Genomic DNA, 12,687 nt, shown 5'->3' on the forward strand with positions numbered 1-12,687 from the left:
CAAGTAAGCTTCCCAAGGGACTTGTTAGAGAAGATAACTGGAAGCCATGACTACAGGCAGGCAAAGGCACTGGCATGCTAAGAAACCTCTCCTTTGCCTTACGAAGCAAACAGGACAAGCCCTGATTGCAAGACCAGTGGTAGAGAGATCCTGTCTCTCATGTTGGCTCCTAGCATTTCCTGGGGCAATGGGTTGGAGGTCCGTATGATGTTAAATGAAAGACATGGGGACAGAAGATCCCAGGCTCTACATGTGGTGCAAGGACGCTGTGAGGTTCATGTCCCATATGAGACCTATGTTTCATTGCAGGATGTGAGAAGGGATTTGAGAAGGGCCCAGTCTGAACAAGCAGTCAATCCCTGTGAAACTCTGAACTTCACATCTCTCAGTTCCAGTGCCCTCCTTTGCACATTCTCCCAGAGTTTGATGTCCTTTATGTTCTGTGGTGCCCAGAAGTGCACCTAGTGCTGCTAGTGAGGCAGTAGCAATGCAGAGCAGAGAGGGATGATCCTTTCCCTCACCCAGCTGGCAATAAGTTGCTTCATGCACTCCAGGGGACTGTTGTCTTTCCTGGCTGCCTTGGCACACTGCTGACTCACATTCAGTGTGATGCTGACCAGCACCCCAACCCTTTCCAGTCAGAATCCTCTCCAGTGTCCCATATCCAGTCAGTGTGTATGTCCAGTGTTGCCCCTACCCAGGCGCACAATCAGGCACTTGTTCTTGTTATACTTTATGCACTTGGTGCTTAGTACCAACTGGTACCCACTTCTCTGACTTGTCCACATCTCTCTGCAAGTCCTCTCCACCCTCAGTGGAGGCAACAGCACCTCCTCATCTGGTCTCATCAGCAAACTTGCTCAGAACGTCTTCTAGTCCTGCATTCAAGTCATCTGCATAAACACGAAAGGAAAGTGGCCCCCAAATGGAACCCTGGGGACCCCTGATAGTGACCATCTACCAGCCTGATGGAACCCACGGACTATAATCCTTTGGGACTGACCTACTGGCCAACTGCTCACCCACCACATTGTGTTTCTGTCTAGCCATATGCAGAACATTCTGTCCAGAAGGTTGTTGCGAGAAACAGTATCAAAATCTCCACTGAAATCCTCAAGGATTACATCGACTGGCTTCCCTTGGTCAACTAAATGGATAACTGTGTCACAAAATGAGCTTAAATTAAACAGGACCTTCGCCTCACAAACTTGTGTTGGCTGCGACCAATGACAGAATTGTCCTTCAGCTGTTTTTCCATAACTCCCACCATCATTTTCTCCATAATTTTACCAGGCTCTGGACTGACAGGTCCATAATTGCCCATGTCATCTTTCTTGCTCTTCCTTACAACAAGACAACATTTGCCAGCTTCCTGTCAGCTGGTATGACCCTAGACTTCTTTAGATGCAATTGAAATGACAGCCCAGAGCATACTAAGGCGTCATCATTGAAAGAAAGTAGATGTGCCATAGCTTTGCAATGTCTTGAACTCCAGAGTATGCCACAAATGGAGCAGAGGGGAAGATTTGCCTCTTCTGTAGTGAACTCATTCATTTGGTAAGCAGAATAACACTACCTGATACATGGGGACTGTGTCTCTGCTCTGCTCTGCTCAGCTCACAGGGCTGCGGTGCAGGGTGTTGCTCTCATGTCAGTGCAGGTAAACTCACTTTAACCTTTTTTCTTCTGTAAATGCTTCCTCTGTTTGTATGCACAGATACACTCCCACATTCCCTCAAGTACACTTCCATATATCATTAACAATTACACTTTCTTATACCATCAAAACTGTTTGTCAAACAGTACGGTTCTTCAGTTCACATAAACTCCCTTAATACAGTCTGTATTCTTCAGTTATAAACACTGTGCCACAGAACCAGCACTGACTGAACCACCTCCCTCACACACTTCCTCGCAAGCAGTACATAGTATTACATAAATGGGTTGACATTCATTGGTTGGGTGGAATGTACACCTCTCCTCAGGACAATCTTACTAATCTACAGAGTACAAACTCCCGTCTTCTTACATACAAGCAGAAAGTACATATGAGTGGACAGACAACACAGTCTTTCACTTTGTCCGTGTCTGGCCATTTCCCTCACAGGAGGAAGGAAACATGGATCGGGACTCGGCACTCACCCTGCAGCTGTTCTGTGTCTCACTCACACCACACTCACTCTGACATTTAGATCAAAAACCATGGTTTATTCATACTACACAATGCTGACAACGTTTTCTAGCTGGAATCTTAATAACACTCATACTCTGGTCGACCAGTTGCAAACGTTAATGTTTTTCCCAGAGTCGGCTTGACACACGGTACCAAACACTTAAAGCAGATGATAATATTGAACATACAACCTATAACCCCCGTGATTACAACTTAGAGAACCCAGGCTACCATTTGACAGGCTATCCACTATATCCCATACCCGTAGGAGAGACCAACCTAGGTCCCTCCTATTGTCAACTACCTGGGAGAGAGTATTTGTTCTTGTTTCCATTCATATGACATACAGTTCCCTTTCATAGGAACTCACCCAAGGAGTCTTCCTACCCAGCTGGCAACCAAAGCCATGAGCTCACCTCCCTGGGAGCAGCACGTATGGCTGTAAACTGTGTAGGATGTCTCCTCAAGACATATGGGCTCCACTTACCATACACATACCTGGTCCACCTATGGGTGGTCCTTGTCTGTCCCTGCAGTGATCAGGTGAGGAAGGGAGTCCTTCAGAGAAATCTCAGGGTGCGCCAAAAGTGTCTCCCTCTCAGCTGGTCCTGCAGCGAACAGAGCTGGTCCCACCTGGGCCGCCAAATTGACTACAGGAATTGAACTCTATAACCTCTATAACTGATACAGTCTCCCATGACATACTTATACCAAAGCTGAGGAAGTATGGGATAGGTGATTGGACAGTGAAGTGGGTCGAGAACTGGCTGACTGGCAGAGTGCAGAGGGTTGTCGTTGGCGGTGCAGTGTCTGGCTGCAGGGCTGTAACTAGCGGCGTCCCCCAGGGGTCTGTGCTGGGTCCGGTCTTGTTCAACATCTTCATCAACGACCTTGATGAGGGGATAGTGACCACCCTCAGCAAGTTTGCTGATGACACGAAGTTGGGAGGATTGGCTGACACGCCTGAAGGCTGTGCTGCCATTCAGCGAGACCTGGACAGGCTGGAGAGCTGGGCGGTAAGACACCGGATGAGGTTTAACAAAAGCAAGTGTAGAGTCTTGCACCTGGGTAGAAATAATTGCATGCACCAGTACAGGCTGGGGGAAGAGCTGCTGGAGAGGAGCTCTGCTGAGAGGGACCTGGGCGTCCTGGTGGACGACAGATTGACCATGAGCCAGCAGTGTGCCCTTGTAGCCAAAAAAGCCAATGGCATCCTGGGGTGCATTAAAAAGAGCGTGTCCAGCAGGTCGAAGGAGGTGATCCTCCCCCTCTATTCTGCCCTGGTGAGGCCCCATATGGAATATTGTATCCAGTTCTGGGCTCCCCAGTACAAAAAAGACAGGGATCTCTTGGAAAGAGTCCAGTGGAGGACCACAAAGATGGTGAAGGGCCTGGAGCATCTCCCCTATGAGGAGAGACTGAGGGAACTGGGTCTGTTTAGCCTTGAGAAAAGAAGGCTGAGAGGGGACCTGATCCAGGTCTATAAATATTTGAGGTGTGGGGGGCAAAGATGTGAGGCCAGACTCTTTTCAGCAGTGTGTGGAGGAGGGACAAGGGGAAACAGACAGAAACTGGACCATAGGAAATTCTGCACTAATGTGTGCAATAACTTCTTTACGGTGAGAGTGACAGAGCACTGGAACAGGCTGCCTAGGGTGGTTGTGGAATCTCCTTCTCTGGAGATATTCAAGACCTGCCTGGATGCTGAGCTGTGCAACGTGGTGTAGGGAACCTGCTTTGGCAGGGGGACTGGACTCAGTGGTCTCTGGAGGTCCCTTCCAACCCCTACAATTCTGTGATTCTGTGAATATCATGGAGTTGTTTGGATGGGGAAAGACTACCCCTTTGAATGACCTTTTGTCAGGGCATGTCCTGGGATTCCTAGGATCCTCAAAATGCAGCACTGCTTCTGTCACTGAAAAATGGGGCCCTGTGTGGGACGGAGGGAGGGTCCATGAGTCCCTGGCTCACCTGACTGAGTATTTCCATGGTCTTAGCAAAGACATACTTACAACTTGAGAATGACAGTTAGCTGTGTTCATGGTGGCATGGCCACTTTTAATGACCTTGAACTGTCTGAACATAACTGAAGAGGCTCAGGCTGATGCAAATCAGCTATTGAATGATAGTGTTGAAAAATTGGAAAGACAGGTGGCAGTTTTGATGGGAAAAAAACCTAATTCAATCATTCTCCTATGGAAGATCAGTAACAACTCTCTGGAGGACCATGGGGGCCCTGTACAAGGGAATCTGTATAAAATGGACTCTGTAAATGAAGGCACTAAAAGGTCAGATTTTGAGGTTCCATTTGGACTAGATCTATTTGAGATCTGACTGATTGTAACCCATAAATGAAAAAAAATAAATGCAGGATAGGCTGGTGGGAGTGCCCTGACCAGTGTCCACCCCCCAAACCCTGCTGCCCATAATACAGCAGCTGAACTGATGGATATAGTAGAGTGGTTTAGACAGAAACCAAGAGAGCATGCCAGCATAGCTGCTCTGGTTATGGGACATGGAGGCAGAAAGTGCTATGGTGAATGGACTGGAAATTTCAAAACTGACATCCATTACTACTAACCCTGCCCTCAGGCAAAGACTTTATGCTCTTGTCTGGAGGGCTTATCGCAATAAAGAATGGCGGATTTGCTGCGTAGACCGGTCAGAACTCAGATCCGCGTTGTGCTTCCTGCGGCACCAAACGCCCAACAGTGGCAGTTCTGCTTATTGGCCAGCAGGTGGCAGCAGAGACCACGGAAAGAACGTCTGCAGGACAGACTCTGGGGATCCGTTCTCTTTTGATTATAGGGGAAGAACACAAAGATGGAAGAGGAGGGAAGGGGGAAAATAAAAAGAAAAAAAAAAAATCAAACCACAGCAAACAAATAAAAACTTCTCCAAACGTAGCAAACGTGAATGTCTGTCAATAAATTAATGAGTAATTAAATTGATATCCCTTTCCCGCACCACCACCCCCCCCCCCCCAACTTCTGAGATGAAAAAAAAACACTTCTTTTAGAAGAAAACAGAGTAGTAACAACTTCTGTACCTACATTCACCACTCTGAGATCCTGTCTGGGTCACCCAAGGCTTGTAAATAACCACTGGGTCGGTTCTGATGTCGAGTGATTTGTTGTCAGTTCTCTCATGGTTCTCCGGTCAGTTCTCCGGTGCCAGGATCTGCCACAGGGCATTCTGACCACGGGCATCATGTTTCTACGCTGCCGCCTGCATTTAACAGGCAATGGGACTGCCCAGCATGTGCAAGGCAGCACCTCTTTCACACCACCAGAATGTTTAAGGCTGTTGGGATTGTTGTTAGCGTCCCATTAACACTGAGGCTAGAGATACCCTTAGGATTGACATTACTATTAGCATTACTTTGATGGTGCCCTATCTGGGTCATTTTCAGGGGGTGTCAGGAGTAAGGCACAGTGTCAGGAGAAAAAGAACAGACTCTGTTACTTTATAAAAGTGATAATAGAGAGAGTTCATTGGAAAAAATACAACTCTTAAATAATACAAAGCATGCTTCTGATTGGATGCAGGCATCATCTGGGCTCTGATTAATATTACTCTTAAGGTAAAGATTATTGTTACCATAATGATTTTTTTTTTGGATTATGATCAGGGTTAAGGTTCCTTTTGCTACAAACTTCTAGCATCATTTTTGTTGTTGCATTTGGAGTTAGGGACGATTTTAGAATCAGGGTAAGGGTTAGGATTAGAGTTACATTGGGGGTTAATGCTGTTATCTTTACAGCTCCTGTGAGGGTTGGGGTCTGGGTCAGGTGTTTAAAAATGTAATGAAAAAAGAATTAAAAAAATATATTGAAAGCTTCAGATTTCCTTAATCTTTGTGGGAATCATATAATGTGCAACTCAGATCTACCTCTTCGTGCAGTGACTGCCTGTAAATTTGCTGGAGCCTAATATAATATGGCCTTGTGCTTTCCGCTAACTCACCTTCATTTCATTTTCATTACATTTGCTTGGTAGTCAGATTTTGGTGTGTGGATATTTTAAAACAATCTAACTGACATTAGCAAAAAATTAAAAATAAAATTAAAAAAAGTGCACAACAGCATCGTATCAATTTTTATAGATAAGATAAAGAAGAGCAGTTTTCCTTAGTTTTCTGTGCCTCTTTACTTTCTTACCCTCTCCCCTTGTGTGAGAAACTCTCAAAGTCAAAGATTTCTAGTTAGGCAAAGATGGCAGCGATAGCAGCAGTGCTTATTCATTATTGCAATACTGCGCGCACATCCCCTATTGGCAAGGGAGAAACTGCACACCAGTCAGTGAAATCAATTCTGTTCTATGCCCTAAACCCAAGGCAGGTGATGCTCTCATGGCTCTCATTGGTTGAGCATCTCAGGCTCACAGACTCCTCGAGACTGTTGCTAGGATTCATTTCCATAGAAGGTCAATTACCAACCTCTTGTTTTTAGGTCTGCCTTGTACTTTTCTGCGGAGAGAGAAGGGCAATGTTTCCAAAAGTCAGTACATTCATTCTGTCCTGTGCTGGGCTCTACCCACTCTGTATTTATCTTGTGCTTGTCTCAATTCTACCCATGTCAGAATGCCCCCAGTCTGAACTTAACTCTGTTCAGCAACTTTCTTGGTGGAAAAACTACTTATACAGCTGTGTAACAAGAGGGTTATACATTCAGTTAGGGCCTACACTATGTACTGAAAATACTGGAAACTTCCACTGCAAAAACACAATCTACCTCTCCCATCTGTGCAGCCTTGCAGACCCAGAGCATGCCAGGTTATTTCTGCTTTCATAGCATTTGCATGCTGTAGGGTGAGCAAAAGGTTCTGCTGCTTGATTCTTCTGCAAGAGCTGCCTACCGGCAAATGGTTGCAGGGATGGAGGATGTGACAGAAAGCATTTGTCTCCACAAGAGCATAGTTACATTCAGTGCAGAGTGTGTGAGAGTCAGGTTGGTGTGGAAAAGCACTGACACCCTGGGGATGATGCAGTGCTCACATGTCTAACACTCACAGACATTACTGTCAGAAGGATGGTGCTGTGTTGTGCTTCTACCTTTGGCAGCCCCTGCAAAAATGCTGTGGCACACAGAACACCTTTGTATTGCACTGACTGCTGCCATGCAGCATGGATTTAACACACCAAATCCAGAGGAGCATGACTGCATCTAACTTCCCTGAGAAAAACTACTGTAGCTGAAGAGATGAGGAGGCAGCTGCTCATCTACAGAACAAGCAGTACTGCCAGACATTGGGCCAGGTGAGCACCTCCTGCTGCAGCGTGATGATGACAGGGCTGGAGATGATCTGCAAAGCCAGCTTAAAAGTGGGAGACGTGAGTCAACATGGCAGGAGGACAGAGGTGTTAGGGAGCAGCCAAGGCATCAGAGAGTATCAAAAGGCTTTGAAAAGTATCACAAAGGAACAGCCAGGAAGACTGGGATTATCATGAGCAGCAACCTGGATGCTAGAGATTATTTGCTCCCATACAAAATGGTAGAGATCTTGCTGCAGACATCCCAAAGGCAGGCAAAATGGGAACCCAGAGCTCTGCCTGCACGAACCCCACAGCCATAGCATTGCAAACTGAGTTGCCTTGCTGTTTGTTGCATTCATCCCAATCCCTGTGAATGAAGACTCGGAATGCAGTCAAGGCGATGATTGAGCATGAGAGTGACTTTATTCAATAAAAGACAGGAGGGCTTGAGAGGTCAAGGGTGAAGATGGGACTCCTCTTGTCAAGATGAGAGTGGCTCAGAGCTGGTGCTGCTGCCTGGTGCCTGGGACTGGCAGCCTGACTCTAAGTCCCCATCTAAGATGCTCAGCTTCACCTCACTGATGCTGACCTGCTCCTGCATGGTGGTGCTGCTGTTGGGGCACTCGGGCTGTGCTTGGGATGGGCAGCACTGCAAAGGCGCTGGGTCACAATCCAGGCAGGTGACTGCTGTGTCTGGCAGGCTCAGGTCAGGAGCTTCAGCAGAGCCAGGAGATATGAGAGCATGAACGTGGATGAGCCCCTTGTGTCCATCACTGTTACCATGTGGAAGGCTGTCATCCGAATTGCAGCGATTCGTGCTTAATAAGAACTCTCCATTGATGGAAACACACTGCACATCACTACTTGGTTTGGATCTTTGGGGTTGACAAGGGCTCGAATCACCTAGGAAGGCATAGAAACACAAGGGTTAGTGTCAAACGTTTGCAAGTTGAATCATGAAAGGTTGTTGATATTTGGTAATAGAGTGGCGTCAGGAAGAAGCAAATAGGCTTCAAGCAACAGAGCCACTGTCTTGCAAGTGATCCTCGTGCAGGTCCAGCTCATGTATTGTTTCACTGTAATCTGCTTCTTTGGGTCTACCTAGTGGGCAGCAGCACTCGAGCTGTTACTGATATCACTGAAAAGAACTGGAGACAATTGTTCTATTCCTAAGTGCTTCAAGGTGCCTAGAAGCACAAATAGAAACCAGCAGTATTTCATCACTTCACCAAAAGGAAGGTGAAACACCTGAGCTGTGAAGAGCAGTTACAGAACCTATGCATAAGATCACACCAGGCATAGTTTGTTCTAACAACAGTTATGGCACATAGTCCATTTCCTTCAATATTCCCAAAATGAAATGATGTGGAGCATTACAGGGAAAAGAAACACTGCACACAGACACTATGACCCTGATTATACTCAAGCAGCAGACTTAAAACAAGTCAGAGTTTTAGATTCCAGGATATTTCAGGACCTATCGTGTGAAATTCAGTTACACAACAGTGCCGAGGTGCCTGCGTTTCAAGCAACTTTCAGATCACAGCCATGTAAAATAAAAACAAATTCAGTGCAGAAATAGCAAGCCTGTACCTTAATACCCATGAGATTATCCATTTTTTACTGCGTTCTGACTAAGTTCTAAAATTTGCTCATCCCAGTTCACTTCAACAAGTTCCACCAGTTCACGCAACGCAGTTCTGAGATCCTGTGTATGTTAGGCAGATAGAATTGAGCAGTGCAGAAATAATCTCTGACAGCTTTAAGAGCTCCGTTCTGCTTACAAACTCTCAGTCCAAAACTATTCTCAGTTTTAAGGAAATGAACACCTGAAGCAGTTGGATCATCTGCCATTTGCCGCATTATGCTTCTTGGCATCATGATTAGCACAAAGGGTTTTCTGCTGTCCTGCAGAAATGGACAAAGTCCTGCTTACAAATGGACCAAGTTCCAGTGTACAGCAGAGTTTGTACCAGACTAACAAGCCACGTCATTCAATTCATTTGCTCAGGTTGTTATGCACTCCGAAAGGAAACAGAACTAACTGTTGAATTCTGAAGGTAATCTGTGGGGTCCTGTAGAGAGTGTTTTTTACAGCTAGTTAGCTGAGAAGGGTCGTAAACATGGTGCGGTTAATCAAGCAGCCATAACACCTGCAAGGACAGTGAGAACATCAGGATGCCCTGTGATGGTGAGAAACTAGCCATGGTTCTGGGAACTCAGCAAGGGAGTATCTTTCAGGATGATAACAGCTGTTAAGATACTCGGGGATGGTATGTAATTGGGAACCAATGATGAGCTCTACTTTTGCAATATGTATGAGCTAATTATCCGTATTATAAATGTACACGCAGCCAAGGAATAAACGAGATTCGCTGATCATGTCAATGACAGGTGTGGTCGTCTGCTTTTCTCCCGCCATTCTGCAACATACATACATCAAATGAGATGAGATGAAAGGTCTTTTCTCATGGTATATTGATGAACAGGGTGAAGATACTGCTAAACAAGTTTCTTCCCAGCAGGGAAGAAATGAGGATTTTGGAGCGCCTCTAGATAAGGTAGCCGGAGCCATAGAGAAGGCTGGAGTACCAGAGTACATGAGGGAAATAATGCTAAAACATTGAGCACTTCAGAATTGTAATGCTACAGCTCGTGGCATTCTAAGTACTTTGAGGAGTAACTGGACAATAGAGGAGGCGTTACACAGATTATCAAGCATTCCCACAGGGGCTCAGGCTTTCATAGTTGAGGCTATTAAAGAGCTAGGGGCAGGATTAAAGGCACAGGCTGAGGCTTCTCAGAATCAAGTGTCAGCAGCTCTTGCACCCTTACAAGTGTCTGCGGTAACTAGTGCAGGCCCAAGCACCTCTGTTAAATGTTTCCGGTGCGGCGTTAAGGGACATTTGCGACGGAATTGCCAAGCTGTCGGTGTGTGGTGCCAGAACTGCCGCTCGGACAACCACAACACCGTCACCTGCCGTCGCCGGTCAAGAAACCTCCAGCCCAGCGCGAGAAAGAACAGCGGCTGCGCTCCGACACAACCAGCCGTTCCCAGCCAGAGGCCGCCTGCTGCCCCCCTCACGTCGCTCGCCGCATTGTCGGCCTCTACGCCCCCCCGCCCTTCAGTCCGCCTACGTTGCTCATCGCGCCCCCGCCCTCTGCTCCGCCCACGTCGTTCTCTGCGCCTCGCCGTGCCGCCCCCCCCTCGTCATGCATGGCTGCGTCTGTGCAGCCCGTGTATAACGTGGTTAAAGACACGGATGGACCAAAACCAGTGGATCGTTGTGACCCCAGTCCTGTAGATCCAGAAAGAGAATCGGACGCATTTCCTCCTGATGGTACTTTGAAGGGAGCAGGAACGACAAATTTCCCTACAGCGTACTGTGATGTCTTAGAGCAGTGCAGAAAAGAAACTATATTAAGGGGTGATGCTGACACATTGCAAGCCTTTCCTATGTTGTATCAGCCGAATCAGGTCCCCCGTTGGGAATCCCTGCCTTATGAGGCAGTGAAGGAGCTAAGGGAGTCAGCAAGAACATATGGACTTCAGTCAGCCTTTACATACAATCTTTTGGTTGCAAACAGTGACAGTTACGCTATGACCCTTCACGACTGAAAAATTGTGTTAAGAATGATCCTCTCTCTTATACGATACACCATGTTTATGACTGAATACCAGCTACATAATTTGACTGATATCTTTTTGCCTCAAATTGGGACACATCCATGCGGCACAGCACCTCTTCAACTGTGTCAGACAGATGTCACTCCCGTTCCTGAATCTGGCCATCTAAAATATGCACATGTAACAATAGATACTCATTCTTCTTATGTATTTGCCACAACACATACAGGTGAACGCAGTCATGACACCTATAAACACTGGTTATCTGCTTATGCTGCTATGGGAATCCCACATACTACAAAAACAGATAATGGGCCTGCGTATACCTCTAAGGCCACTCAAACTTTCCTCCAAGAAGGGGGTGTTAAACATACTACAGCTATTGCTCATTCTCCCACTGAACAAGCTATCACTGTGCACATTTATCAAACATTGAAATCCATTCTTATTATTATTAAACAAAAAAGGGGGAATATGGGAGACACACTACAAGAAGTATTGTGCAAGGTTTTTCTTGTTTTGCTTGTGCTGAATTTTTTGAATCGTGTTCATAGAGATACAGCTTGTGTGGATCGTCATTTTGAGGCTTCCCCAGTGCTAAAGGAACAGCCTATGGTTAATGTTTGGAATATGGCCATAGGACTTTGGGACTGTTCCCTACCACTGACAACTTGGGGTCGTGAATATGCTCGTATTTCCACAGGGACTGGCCCTATGTGGATTCCAGCATGATATCTTCGGTCTCATCTGAAGGCAGAAAATAGCATCCAGCCTTCATAGTAATTGTAATTGTGTGTTTCTTACTTAGTGATATTGCTTTGTAACTTGCTGTGTTATAGATAATATTGGTAATAGTTTGACATAGTGTGTGATTTTCTGTTTTACCAATGCAGTCTCAAGATTTAGAATTTAAGGCATTAGCTAGGATGTTGTGTGCTTCTTCTATTTTAGTAATAGATCAGATGTGTATTAAACAGGATTTGATCTAATCAATACTAGAATCTACAGGAATAGCTCTTTTAATGTTTTAGTACTGTTTGGTTATTATGTTATTAGCCTATTAATTAGCCCCTAGTGATACTTTAGTACATTTGTGCTCTAAAATTGGTTCTATTTGACATGCTACTTCATAAAATTGGACGATCATTAATCAATTATTAGCCCGGATAACTCAGTCGGTAGAGCATGGTTATGAGCATCTTAAAAGCATTTATTGCACAAATTTTAGTGTTCATTAAAATCAATATATCAGAGTATATGAAAATTGAAGACTTTTCCTGATCAGTTACACATTAACACAATGGGACCCTCATGGATTTATTTTCAGGTTACAGAAACTTAGGTTGCAGTACAAACATGTTTGTTCTTTTTAGTGAGTTTAACAGTAATGTTGTTATGTTGTATTTGACTTGTCTCTTTTTTCACTTTTAGAGTATTGTCAATCTAGGCCTTGATTGAGTTATAATAGTTATGTTATTAATTTAAGTAGTGTTGCTATTCTATAGGCAGTATTGTAAGAAGAATTCTACGGAGCGTCCGTCATGGATCCAGATGAGAAGTTCACAGAACAGCAGCTACGAAGCAGGATAAAACTACATGAGAACTGATTGAACAAATGAACTGAACTGCTTG

Source organism: Coturnix japonica, chromosome 27 (assembly GCF_054131305.1).
Source record: "Coturnix japonica strain WE chromosome 27, WE-NBRP24, whole genome shotgun sequence".
Classification (NCBI taxonomy): Eukaryota; Metazoa; Chordata; class Aves; order Galliformes; family Phasianidae; genus Coturnix; species Coturnix japonica.